Here is an 11,742-nt window from a genome sequence, read left to right on the forward strand (position 1 = left end):
ACATGAATATGTTTCAAACTAAGTTCTGTTTATGAATTTCTATGCTACACAAATAGAAATTATGTCAATGATGTGCATGATGAGTTTCACATCTTATGAATATACTTATAGATATACTAAATATTTAATTTACAAAGTATATATTGAGCTTTTATAGGAAAAGTAATGCTGACTTTATTTCAATCCACACAATTTTCACATAATACAATCAGTTATATCAAATATGTTTTTATTTATGTACACTTATGGCTATCAATAACCTTTGTCAAATTATCTCTTTTGAAAAATATTATAGGTAAAGAGGAGAAAGGATGACAAGGGGCAGAAAGAAGTCAATGAACTAGAAGCTCAGGGGATGCCGAAGGGGACGAATGCGAAAAATCTCTGTTTAACTTGGACGGAAATGGCATTGAAAGCAAGAAAATACAGGGACTAAAAATTTCAGACTGGTATGTTAGTGAACCAGTGGATAATTATAATACTACCTTACTATTAAATTCATGTTTATAGTTTACTACTTTTTAGCAGACAGTACTGTGGGCCCATAGATTCAGGAGCAGGCATGGTCTGTCTGTATGCCGCCGTACACATATTTCACAGCAGTTGCCCGATGACGTCAACCACAGGATAACATGTTTCCAACACTTTATTATCCAGATATCATCCAGATATCCAGGAAATTGCAAATTAAACAGCAATTATTACATGCGATCAGATCTCGAAACAAGAGATATGATAGAGAAAAAGAGTCTGAATCTGCCCCAAGAAAGTTATATTCAGACGTGGTCTTTACAGATGAGAAGAAGGCCCCACGAGATCTGAAACAGGTTCAAAATTTTAAAAATAAGAATGCCTCCACCAAGGATGGATTAAAAAGACAAAATTTAGCAGATGACTTCCAAACCGTGATAAATCAACTTCACCAAAGTGATATAATGCAAGAAATCCTACAAACCTAAAATAACCCGCCGTCAATCATTCTTTACACTGATGAACAATTGATGGATCTAAAAAGCATTTATGGGACTGGTCACGAAAAGGATTGTTTTATGGTCATGCTGACAGCACAGCAGATGAAGAGAGATTGCCACTCTGCGTTGTCTTCAAAAGAAAGCCATTGCCCAAGGAGAAGTTCCTGGCTGGCGTCATCGTCAGAGCGCAACACAAAGGCTGGACGGACGAGGGTCTCATCAATGATTGGCTCTTGTGTGTATGGGGTAGACATGACGCAGGGCACAACAGACGGCGCAGTCTTTTGGTGCTCGATGCATTCCACTGCCACAAGACGGACGGGGTGAAAGCAACGATGCGTCAGATGAATGTTGATCTGGCAATCATTCCTGGGGGAATGAAGCCCCTTCTCCAGCCACTCGATGTTTGCATTTAAAATAAACCCTTTAAGGATGGGCTCCATTGTCGTTGGACTGATTGGATGATCAACGGGGGAGTTTTCAAATTTGCAAAAATTTGGCATCAACTAAACATTAATATAACAGTCCATGCTCGGCTTTCTGATGATTCTGAGGAAAGCAAAAAACAATTTGTCTTCTCTGTCTCTTTATGTGTAGATGGTTGAGCTGTTTCCTGGTACAGGTGAATACCTGTACCAGCACCAACTCACAGAGGTGACCAAAAAAGCTCGCTGCACTTGGGTGGCCTGCTACCTACTGTCATGTTTCATGGCAGCAGAAGAAATTTCAGTGTACAAGCATGGGAAAGCAGAGACCAAACCTCACCCTCCAGCAGGTGTCCTCTTTGGCTGCATTTGTGAAGAGGCACCCTTCCCAAACGACCTGTTATGGAAGGTGGGCCATTGTGCTGACAGAGTAAGTAAGGATGACACTGTCTCTGTCTTTACAATAATACATGAATATGTTTCAAACTAAGTTCTGTTTATGAATTTCTATGCTACACAAATAGAAATTATGTCAATGATGTGCATGATGAGTTTCACATCTTATGAATATACTTATAGATATACTAAATATTTAATTTACAAAGTATATATTGAGCTTTTATAGGAAAAGTAATGCTGACTTTATTTCAATCCACACAATTTTCACATAATACAATCAGTTATATCAAATATGTTTTTATTTATGTACACTTATGGCTATCAATAACCTTTGTCAAATTATCTCTTTTGAAAAATATTATAGGTAAAGAGGAGAAAGGATGACAAGGGGCAGAAAGAAGTCAATGAACTAGAAGCTCAGGGGATGCCGAAGGGGACGAATGCGAAAAATCTGGTTAACTTGGATGGAAATGGCATTGAAAGCAAGAAAATACAGGGACTAAAAATTTCAGACTGGTATGTTAGTGAACCAGTGGATAATTATAATACTACCTTACTATTAAAGGGGATGGCTAGTAACCGATCAGTGGAAATCAGTGGGAATGCTGAGGGATGATTGTTCCAATCCTTGTGGGATTCATTTAAGAGTACATTATATATATACTGTTGTGTGAAAATTATTTGCTTCAGAACGGTCTCATATTCAAGTAATGTGCAGATTAATGCCCCGTCACTGACCAGGGACGCTTACCTGGAAACATTAAACTGCACATTACTTGAATATGAGACCATTCTGAAGCAAATTATTTTCACACAAGAATAGATATATAATGTACTCTTAAATGAATCCCACAAGGATTGGAACAATCATCCCTCAGCATTCCCACTGATTCCCACTGATCAGTTACTAGCCATCCCCTTTAAATTCATGTTTATAGTCTACTACTTTTTAGCAGACAGTACTGTGGGCCCATAGATTCAGGAGCAGGCATGGTCTGTCTGTATGCCGCCGTACACATATTTCACAGCAGTTGCCCGATGACGTCAACCACAGGATAACATGTTTCCAACACTTTATTATCCAGATATCATCCAGATATCTAGGAAATTGCAAATTAAACAGCAATTATTACATGCGATCAGATCTCGAAACAAGAGATATGATAGAGAAAAAGAGTCTGAATCTGCCCCAAGAAAGTTATATTCAGACATGGTCTTTACAGATGAGAAGAAGGCCCCACGAGATCTGAAACAGGTTCAAAATTTTAAAAATATGAATGCCTCCACCAAGGATGGATTAAAAAGACAAAATTTAGCAGATGACTTCCAAACCGTGATAAATCAATTTCACCAAAGTGATATAATGCAAGAAATCATACAAACCTAAAATAACCCGCCGTCAATCATTCTTTACACTGATGAACAATTGATGGATCTAAAAAGCATTAATGGGACTGGTCACGAAAAGGATTGTTTTATGGTCATGCTGACAGCACAGCAGATGAAGAGAGATTGCCACTCTGCGTTGTCTTCAAAAGAAAACCATTGCCCAAGGAGAAGTTCCTGGCTGGCGTCATCGTCAGAGCGCAACACAAAGGCTGGATGGACGAGGGTCTCATCAATGATTGGCTCTTGTGTGTATGGGGTAGACATGACGCAGGGCACAACAGACGGCGCAGTCTTTTGGTGCTCGATGCATTCCGCTGCCACAAGACGGACGGGGTGTAAGCAACAATGCGTCAGATGAATGTTGATCTGGCAATCATTCCTAGGGGAATGATGTCCCTTCTCCAGCCACTTGATGTTTACATTTAAAATAAACCCTTTAAGGATGGGCTCCATTGTCGGTAGACTGATTAGATGATCACCGGGGGAGTTTTCAAATTTGCAAAAATCTAATTAATAAACATTAATATAACAGTCCATGCTCGGCTTTCTGATGATTCTGAGGAAAGCAAAAAACAATTTGTCTTCTCTGTCTCTTTATGTGTAGATGGTTGAGCTGTCTCCTGGTAAAAGTGAATACCTGTACCAGCACCAACTCAAAGAGGCGAGCAAAAAAAGCTCGCTGCACTGGGGTGGCCTGCTACCTACTGTCATGTTTCATGACAGCAGAAGAAATGTCAGTGTACAAGCATGGGAAAGCAGAGACCAAACCTCACCCTCCAGCAGGTGTCCTCTTTGGCTGCATTTGTGAAGAGACACCCTTCCAAAACGACCTGTTCGGGAAGGCGGGCCATTGTGCTGACAGAGTAAGTGAGGATGACACTGTCTCTGTCTTTACATGAATATGTTTCAAACTTAGTTCTGTTTATGAATTTCTATGTTACACAAGTAGAAATTATGTCAACGATGTGATGACTGATAATGAGTTTCACATCTTATGAATGGACTTATAAATATATATTGAGGTTTTATAGAAAAAGTAATGCTGACTTTATTTCAATCCACACAATTTTCACATAATACAATCAGTTATATCAAATATGTTTTTATTTATGTACACTTATGGGTATCAATAACCTTTGTCAAATTATCTCTTTTTAAAAATATTGTAGGTAAAGAAGAGAAAGGATAACAAGTGGCAGAAAGAAGTCAAAGAACTAGAAGCTCAGGGGATGCCGAAGGGGACGAGTGCAAAAAATCTGGTTAACTTGGGACGGAAATGGCATTGAAAGCAAGAAAATACAGGGACTAAAAGTTTCAGACTGGTATGTTAGTGAACTAGTGGATAATTATAATACCCCTTACTATTAAATTCATGACTGTTTAGTCTACTACTTTTTAGCAGACAGTACTGTGGGCCTATAGATTCAGGAGCAGGCACGGTCTGTCTCTATGCCGCCGTACACATATTTCACAGCAGTTGCCCGATGACGTCAACCACAGGATAACATGCTTCCAACACTTTATCATCCAGATATTATCCAGATATCCAGGAAATTGCAAATTAAACAGCAATTATTACATGCGATCAGATCTCGAAACAAGATAAAAGAATAGGTGTCCGAATCTGCCCCAAGAAAGTTATATTCAGACATGGTCTTAACAGATAAGAAGAAGGCCCCACGAGATCTGAAACAGGTTCAAAATTTCAAAAATAAGAATGCCTCCACCAAGGATGGATTAAAAAGACAAAATTCAGCAGATGACTTCCAAACTGTGATAAATCAATTTCACCAAAGTGATATAATGCAAGAAATCCTACAAACCAAAAATAACCCGCCGTCAATCATTCTTTACACTGATGAACAATTGATGGATCTAAAAAGCATTTATTGGACTGGTCACGAAAAGGATTGTTTTATGGTCATGCTGACAGCACAGCAGATGAAGAGAGATTGCCACTCTGCGTTGTCTTCAAAAGAAAGCCATTGCCAAAGGAGAAGTTCCTGGCTGGCGTCATCGTCAGAGCGCAACACAAAGGCTGGACGGACGAGGTTATCATCAATGATTGGCTCTTGTGTGTATGGGTAGACATGTCGCAGGGCACAACAGACGGCGCAGTCTTTTGGTGCTCGATGCATACCGCTGCCACAAGACGGACGGGGGTGAAAGCAACAATGCGTCAGATGAATGTTGATCTGGCAATAATTCCTGGGGGAATGATGTCCCTTCTCCAGACACTTGATGTTTACATTTAAAATAAACCCTTTAAGGATGGGCTCCATTGTCGTTGGACTGATTGGATGATCACCGGGGGAGTTTTCAAATTTGCAAAAATTTGGCATCAACCAAACATTAATATAACAGTCCATGCTCGGCTTTCTGAAGATTCTGAGGAAAGCACAAAGCAATTTGTCTTCTCAGTCTCTTTATGTGTAGATGGTTGATATGTCTCCTGGTACAGGTGAATACCTGTATCAGCACCAACTCACAGAGGCGATCAAAAAAAGGTCGCTGCACTGGGGTAGCCTGCTACCTACTGTCATGTTTCATGACAGCAGAAGAAATGATGCAGCGGGCCAGCCTGGTGGAGTGTGATAACACAATTTGTCGGCAACTGTCGAATGTCAAGTGGCCAATTTATTCCCATGGAGCCCCCCAGCCGGCAGCGATGGACGTTATGTTTGTGGGAGGACAGGATTGTCCCCTCCATCAGCACCATTGAGCATGTGGCGCAAGCCCCCGCGGTCTCCATGGCGGCCTGCTCAAAGGCGCGTGTTAGTTAGCAGCATGGTAACCACTCCTTATTGGCATCATAGCGCTAAATTATTATTGTTTGTGCATGATTTATTTCATTGTTGGATTGACTCGTAAGACTCCGGACGTTCATTTCATAGCACTCCCACTTATAACGGAGTTTTGTCATACAACACGAGCTGACTCTTGAATAGGTAAGGGCATAAACAATTGTTTTGTGATTATAATTATTAAATACGTATTTTGCAAATATCTTATTTGTTTGTTTGCTTTGACAATATTTACATTGCAAATTAGTGGGATTGTATTATTACCAACATACCTCTATTTAATCGTTGGTTGGTGAAATATATTATTTATTACTGTAGTACGTATTCAGAATACATGTATCTTCTTATTAATGTTAGCGATATCCAGTATGTTATATGCTTTGTACCGCGATATCTCTTTATGATTTATGATTTAGATTTTCATTACGAAAATATCATTATGAGAGATGGTCGTTATTTAAACACTTGAATATATTCATTTAATTTGAGGATTGTTTGGTCAATCTACAGGAGTTTTATAGTGAAACTGAACTTCTTTTTTTGTGTAGGTGGCGCATACCTAGGTCATAACGGATCGGTTGGCGAGGCGCCGTGAATGGTGTAATTTGCTCTTATAGGAGACGTCATCTTGTGCTGTGTTGGTTTTCACTCTTTAATTATCTTTTAATTTTGTTTTCATTTTTTTTAACGATATTTATAATTCTCACTCTGTTTTTTTAATTATCTTAATAAATAAGCAATCATTTGAAATTCAAAATATTGCTTTCGAGTTCTTCCTTTCCACCTTCTCTTCAAGTGTTTTGAGCCAGGGATTGTTAATATGTGTGAAGTAGATTTTCATATGTACGTATTCAGTCTGTCACGTTGAAAAGATATTATTCCTCCCTGAAAAGATATTTATCATATAGAAGAAGAATATCATACTTTTGAGAGGATTGCAGGACACGAAACTTCAACAGCAAACATTGCAATTGCTGAGTACTAGGAATTTTTCCCCGTGAAGCGTGACAATAGCATCCATGGAAACTGCAAATTGAACAGCAATTATTACAAGCGATCAGATCTCGAAACAAGAGGTATGATAGAGAAAAAGTGTCTGAATCTGCCCCAAGAAAGCTATATTCAGACATGGTCTTAATAGGTGAGAAGAAGGTCCCACGAGATCTGAAACGGGTTCAAAATTTTAAATATAGGAATGTCTCCACCACAGATGGATCAAAAAGAAAGTGATATAATGCAAGAAATCATACAAACCTAAAATAACCTGCCGTCAATCATTCTTTACACTGATGAACAATTGATGGATCTAAAAAGCATTATTGCGAATGAAAATAAGTTCATTTTTCATGCATATGGATGTATAGGCAACTATACTTATAAATAAACTAATCAGTTACTAAGTCATGCAAAATTTTAAAGGTTATATTTAAACTCAGTAGAAAAGAAGAGAGGACGAAAAATCTCTTTAAAAATCTGGTCATGAATTAAATTCCTCCTGCTCCGGAACAAAAGATATGTATGACTTTTAATAAAACTCTCAATATTTCATTTTTGTGACCAGTCTTGCTACGACTGGTCATGAGATTGCCACTCTGCATTGTCTTCAAAAGAAAGACATTGCCCAAGGAAAAGTTCCTGGCTGGCGTCATTGTCAGAGCACAACACGAAGGCTGGATGGACGAGGGTCTCGTTAATGATTGGCTCCAGTATGTATGGGGTAGACATGACGCAGGGCTCAACAGACCGTGCAGTCTTTTGGTGCTCGATGCGTTCTGCTGCCATAAGATGGACGGGGTGAAAGCAACAATGCGTCAGATGAATGTTGATCTGGCAATCATTCCTGGGGGAATGATGTCCCTTCTCCAGCCACTCGATGTTTGCATTTAAAACAAACCCTTTAAGGATGGGCTCCGTCGTCGTTGGACTGATTGGATGATCACCGTGGGAGTTTTCAAATTTGCAAAAACCTGGCATCAAAAAAACATTGATATATCGGTCCACGTTTGGCTTTCCATTTCAAATCATCCAAATCAGTCTGTTTGAGTATTAACCAGATCCTAACGGGGACAGGTTCCCACAATGTAGACAGCAGAACTAGCTAGGAAAACAAATGCCCGGCAGCTGTGCTATATAGCAGCACGCACAGCTTGCTGTCACATCACGACAATATCCTAGCTGCAGAGCTCAAACTGCCTGTTCATTTAGCTGTGACTTGTGCTGCAAGTGTGCAAAAATGTCAGATTCTGAGGAAAGCACGAAGCAATAATATTTGTCTTCTCTGTCTCTTTCGGTGTAGATGGTTGAGCTGTCTCCTGGTACAGGTGTACCAGCACCAACTCACAGAGGCGACCAAAAAAAGCTCGATGCACTGGGGTGGCATGCTACCTGCTGTCATGTTTGACGACAGGAAATGAACTGATGCAGCGGGGCCGGCAGCCTGGCAAAGTGTGACAACACAATTGTGTCAGCAATTGTGGGTAATGTCAGATTCTGAGGAAAGCACATAACAATTTGTCTTCTCAGTCTCTTTATGTGTAGATGGTTGAGCTGTCTCCTGGTGCAGGTGTATACCTGTACGAGCACCAACTCACAGAGGCGACCAAAAAAAGCTCGCTGCACTGGGGTGGCCTGCTACCTGCTGTCAAGTTTCATGACAGCAGAAGAAATGATGCAGCAGGCCAGCCTGGTGTGTGATAACACAATTGTGTCGGCAATTGTTGAATGTCTAGTGGCCAATTTATTCCCATGGAGCCCCAGCCCCCAGCAGTTGGGTTTCATGCAACAACTCAAGAGGGAATTCATGTAAACAGCATACACATCACGAGCACAGACAGATGCCATGTGTTGGCCATTGATCAACTACCTGGAGGCGATGCAGAGGATTATTCCCTGCATATCAATGGAACAATGGACACAATAAGTGAGACCTACTGCAAGGTGTATGATACTGATTTTCAGTCAACTCGTGCCCGAATCTTGAGCCACATCAGTAACACCATGACAGAACGGGCAGCGGTGAACCACGCTACCATCCAACAGCTGGAAACTAACTGGGGAAAGACTTTAAATGAGCTTGATTGTCATCTTCATCCTTTAGACACGATAGCAACCTCAGTCAGATCCAGAGGGCGCTATTGACAGACAAAATGGCTGAACCGGAATAAATTTTCTCTACAAAATTTGATGTTTTTTGGGGTGTTTATAAAGACAGTGATCGAGTCATTTGTACATATTATGTGTTTTGGATCATAAGTGCTGACTAGACAGTAAAAATGGACCAGAAACAGCATTGTGTGGATCAGCAGGACACAGCTCCAGTGTCGCCATTCCAGCCCCCGAAGAAGTTGAAATCAGCTATGGATGATGAAGGAGGTGCTCCGCGGACGGAGACGGCGGGAAAGCAGGCCGTTAAACGACTGTCTTACTCTGACGCAGCAGCCGCCAATGAGGGCAATCCACCACCCCGGTGGTTCATACGATTCATGAAAGATTTCGATAACAAGTGGGAAGAGAGATTTTCCAAGAGATTGGACGATTTGATGGTGAAAGTTCTGGAACATGAAGACACAATTGTTGGGGTTACACATCAGTTAGAAGTTATGGAGCAGGAGGTGAAGAATCTGAAAAAAGAAAGAAATTAGTATGAAAGCTAGATGATCTCGAGAACAGGTCACGCAGGAACAATCTTGTATTCCATGGGACTGCTGAGTCCCCAAAAGAGAACTGTTACAACTTGATTACAAAGGAGCTCCTCGTAGACTTCATTGGTTTTCATTGGCTTTCACCAAATAACTTCAAAGTGGAGAGATGCCACTGCACGCCAGGCTCGCACACAACAACAGCTCCTGGAACCAACGCCGGTCCAAGGCCCAGAATCATCCATGTAGTTTTTAGTTCTTGCTCGGAGAAGGAGCACGTTCGCAAGGCATGCGTAGAGAAATTCCGAGCCAACAAATTCGAGGATGGTAAGATCTTCGTCAGTGACGACTTTTCTAAGAGGGTCCTAAACAAGAGAAAAGAGCAAAATGGATACATTCAGACGCTTGAAAGAAGAGGGGAAAAGGCCCTTTTTTCTCTACCCTGACCGCCTTGGGTATAGAAGCAAAGAGGGGAAATTGCACATCGTTGAATAAACTCGAACTTATTTGCTGCCGATGGAAAAACTACTGATTTTGTTTACAAAAATCTGTGTTGTTATTTAATTTTTGACTAAATACCAGGAATTCACAAAAGAGAGACTTAAAAGCATTCAACTTCATGAAGTGATATGAATGGAAAAATGACAGTTTAATGATTGAATGCTTTGTTTTGCTTATATCCCACTTGGTCGGTGCTTGTCATAATTTTTTTCCCCCCGCCACTCCAGACCTGTACTGTTGGAAAATAAAAATGTTTTGTCTAGGTCTTTTAATGGTGGTCAAAACAACTGTTGTACCACATTGTTTAGTTTTGTCTGCAATCTGCAAACAGTCAGATACATCAGGTTATAGTTTTTTTACATTATTGTTATGTGCATATAATCATATATATCTTTTATCACTTGAAGAGTTTTAGTCATTGATATTGTTTGCTTTGACCTTAGAACATTTTTGAATATATTTTCACTCCTATAATGTTTTTATTTACTTTCTCTTATTTCATATACATGTTATGATCTGTGTTAATAATTGAAATGCACTTATAATTTAAACTGGGTGTAATCCTTTTACTTTATTATTATTGTGAGGGTCACAGTAATATCAGCACTCACCCCCCCCCCCCCTTTCCTGTGATGATTACACTCGCTCGTTATATTATGTAGTATTTATATGTATGTTTATCTATTTGACTCTCTATCCACATATATATAGGTATATGATATATCACAGTACTCTAGTTGTATAGTAGAGGTACATACACGGTGGTGTAAGGTCAGGAGGTAATTTACTTAATCATGGGGAACACCCCCCCCCCATAAGTGGAATATCCCTGTGAGGGGTAAAGCGTGTCCTGAAGTTATACAGAAGGGGCACCTCCTTTGATCATTCTTGAGAAGGCGTCCAAGCAGGCAACGTCACTTTAATCAACCTGCTCCTGTGGCTGTAGCTATAGTCCAGTCCCTCATCCTTTGTACAAAGAAGACACCAAGACTTCTGTCAAGTGGATGGACCCCAGCGCACTGCACATGCTGTAATGTCAGAGCTTCTGTGGGAAAGGGACACAGACTTGCTGTATTCTGCGTCGGACAGTGTTGCGTTGCTGTAAAGTTGTTAGAGTTGCTTTAAGTGTTTGCGTTGCCTTTTTGTACTTGTTTTCAGTGTTGCCTTTTGTTGTTTAAGTTTGCTTTTAACTTTTGTTGCTACGTTGCTTTTAGCGTTGTTAAAGTTGCTTTAAGTGTTTGCGTTGCTTTTTTTTTGTAGTTGGTTTTAGTGTTGCGTTGCCTCTTGTTATTTTTTAACCATTTGCTTTTAAGAGTTGTTATTGTTGCATTTGGTTTAAATTTGCTTTTAGTGTTGTTTTGTTATTAGTTGTTTTGAATTTGTTATAAGTTGCTCTCCGTCGTTTTAAATTTGTTTGCTTTGTGTTCAGTCTGTTACAATTTTGGAGTTGTTTTAATTTTGGTTTAGTTTGGAATACTGCAACAAAGTGAAGTAATAAAAACACCCTTTTTTTTGCAACGGAAACACAGTAAAATCATCTTTGAGCATTCATTCTGTTCCCAGTCCTTATCAAATAGAACCAGGTAATTGATTTTGTCTAATTGAGTCCAAGCTA

General features: G+C 40.0%; 1 pseudogene; it reads left to right on the plus strand.

Annotated features, from left to right (window-relative positions):
• The first annotated feature begins 9,260 nt into the window (after positions 1-9,260).
• LOC140231556 (uncharacterized) lies at positions 9,261-10,121 on the plus strand (annotated as a pseudogene).
• The last annotated feature ends 1,621 nt before the right edge of the window (positions 10,122-11,742 follow it).

This window comes from Diadema setosum, chromosome 8, assembly GCF_964275005.1.
Source record: "Diadema setosum chromosome 8, eeDiaSeto1, whole genome shotgun sequence".
NCBI lineage: Eukaryota > Metazoa > Echinodermata > Echinoidea > Diadematoida > Diadematidae > Diadema > Diadema setosum.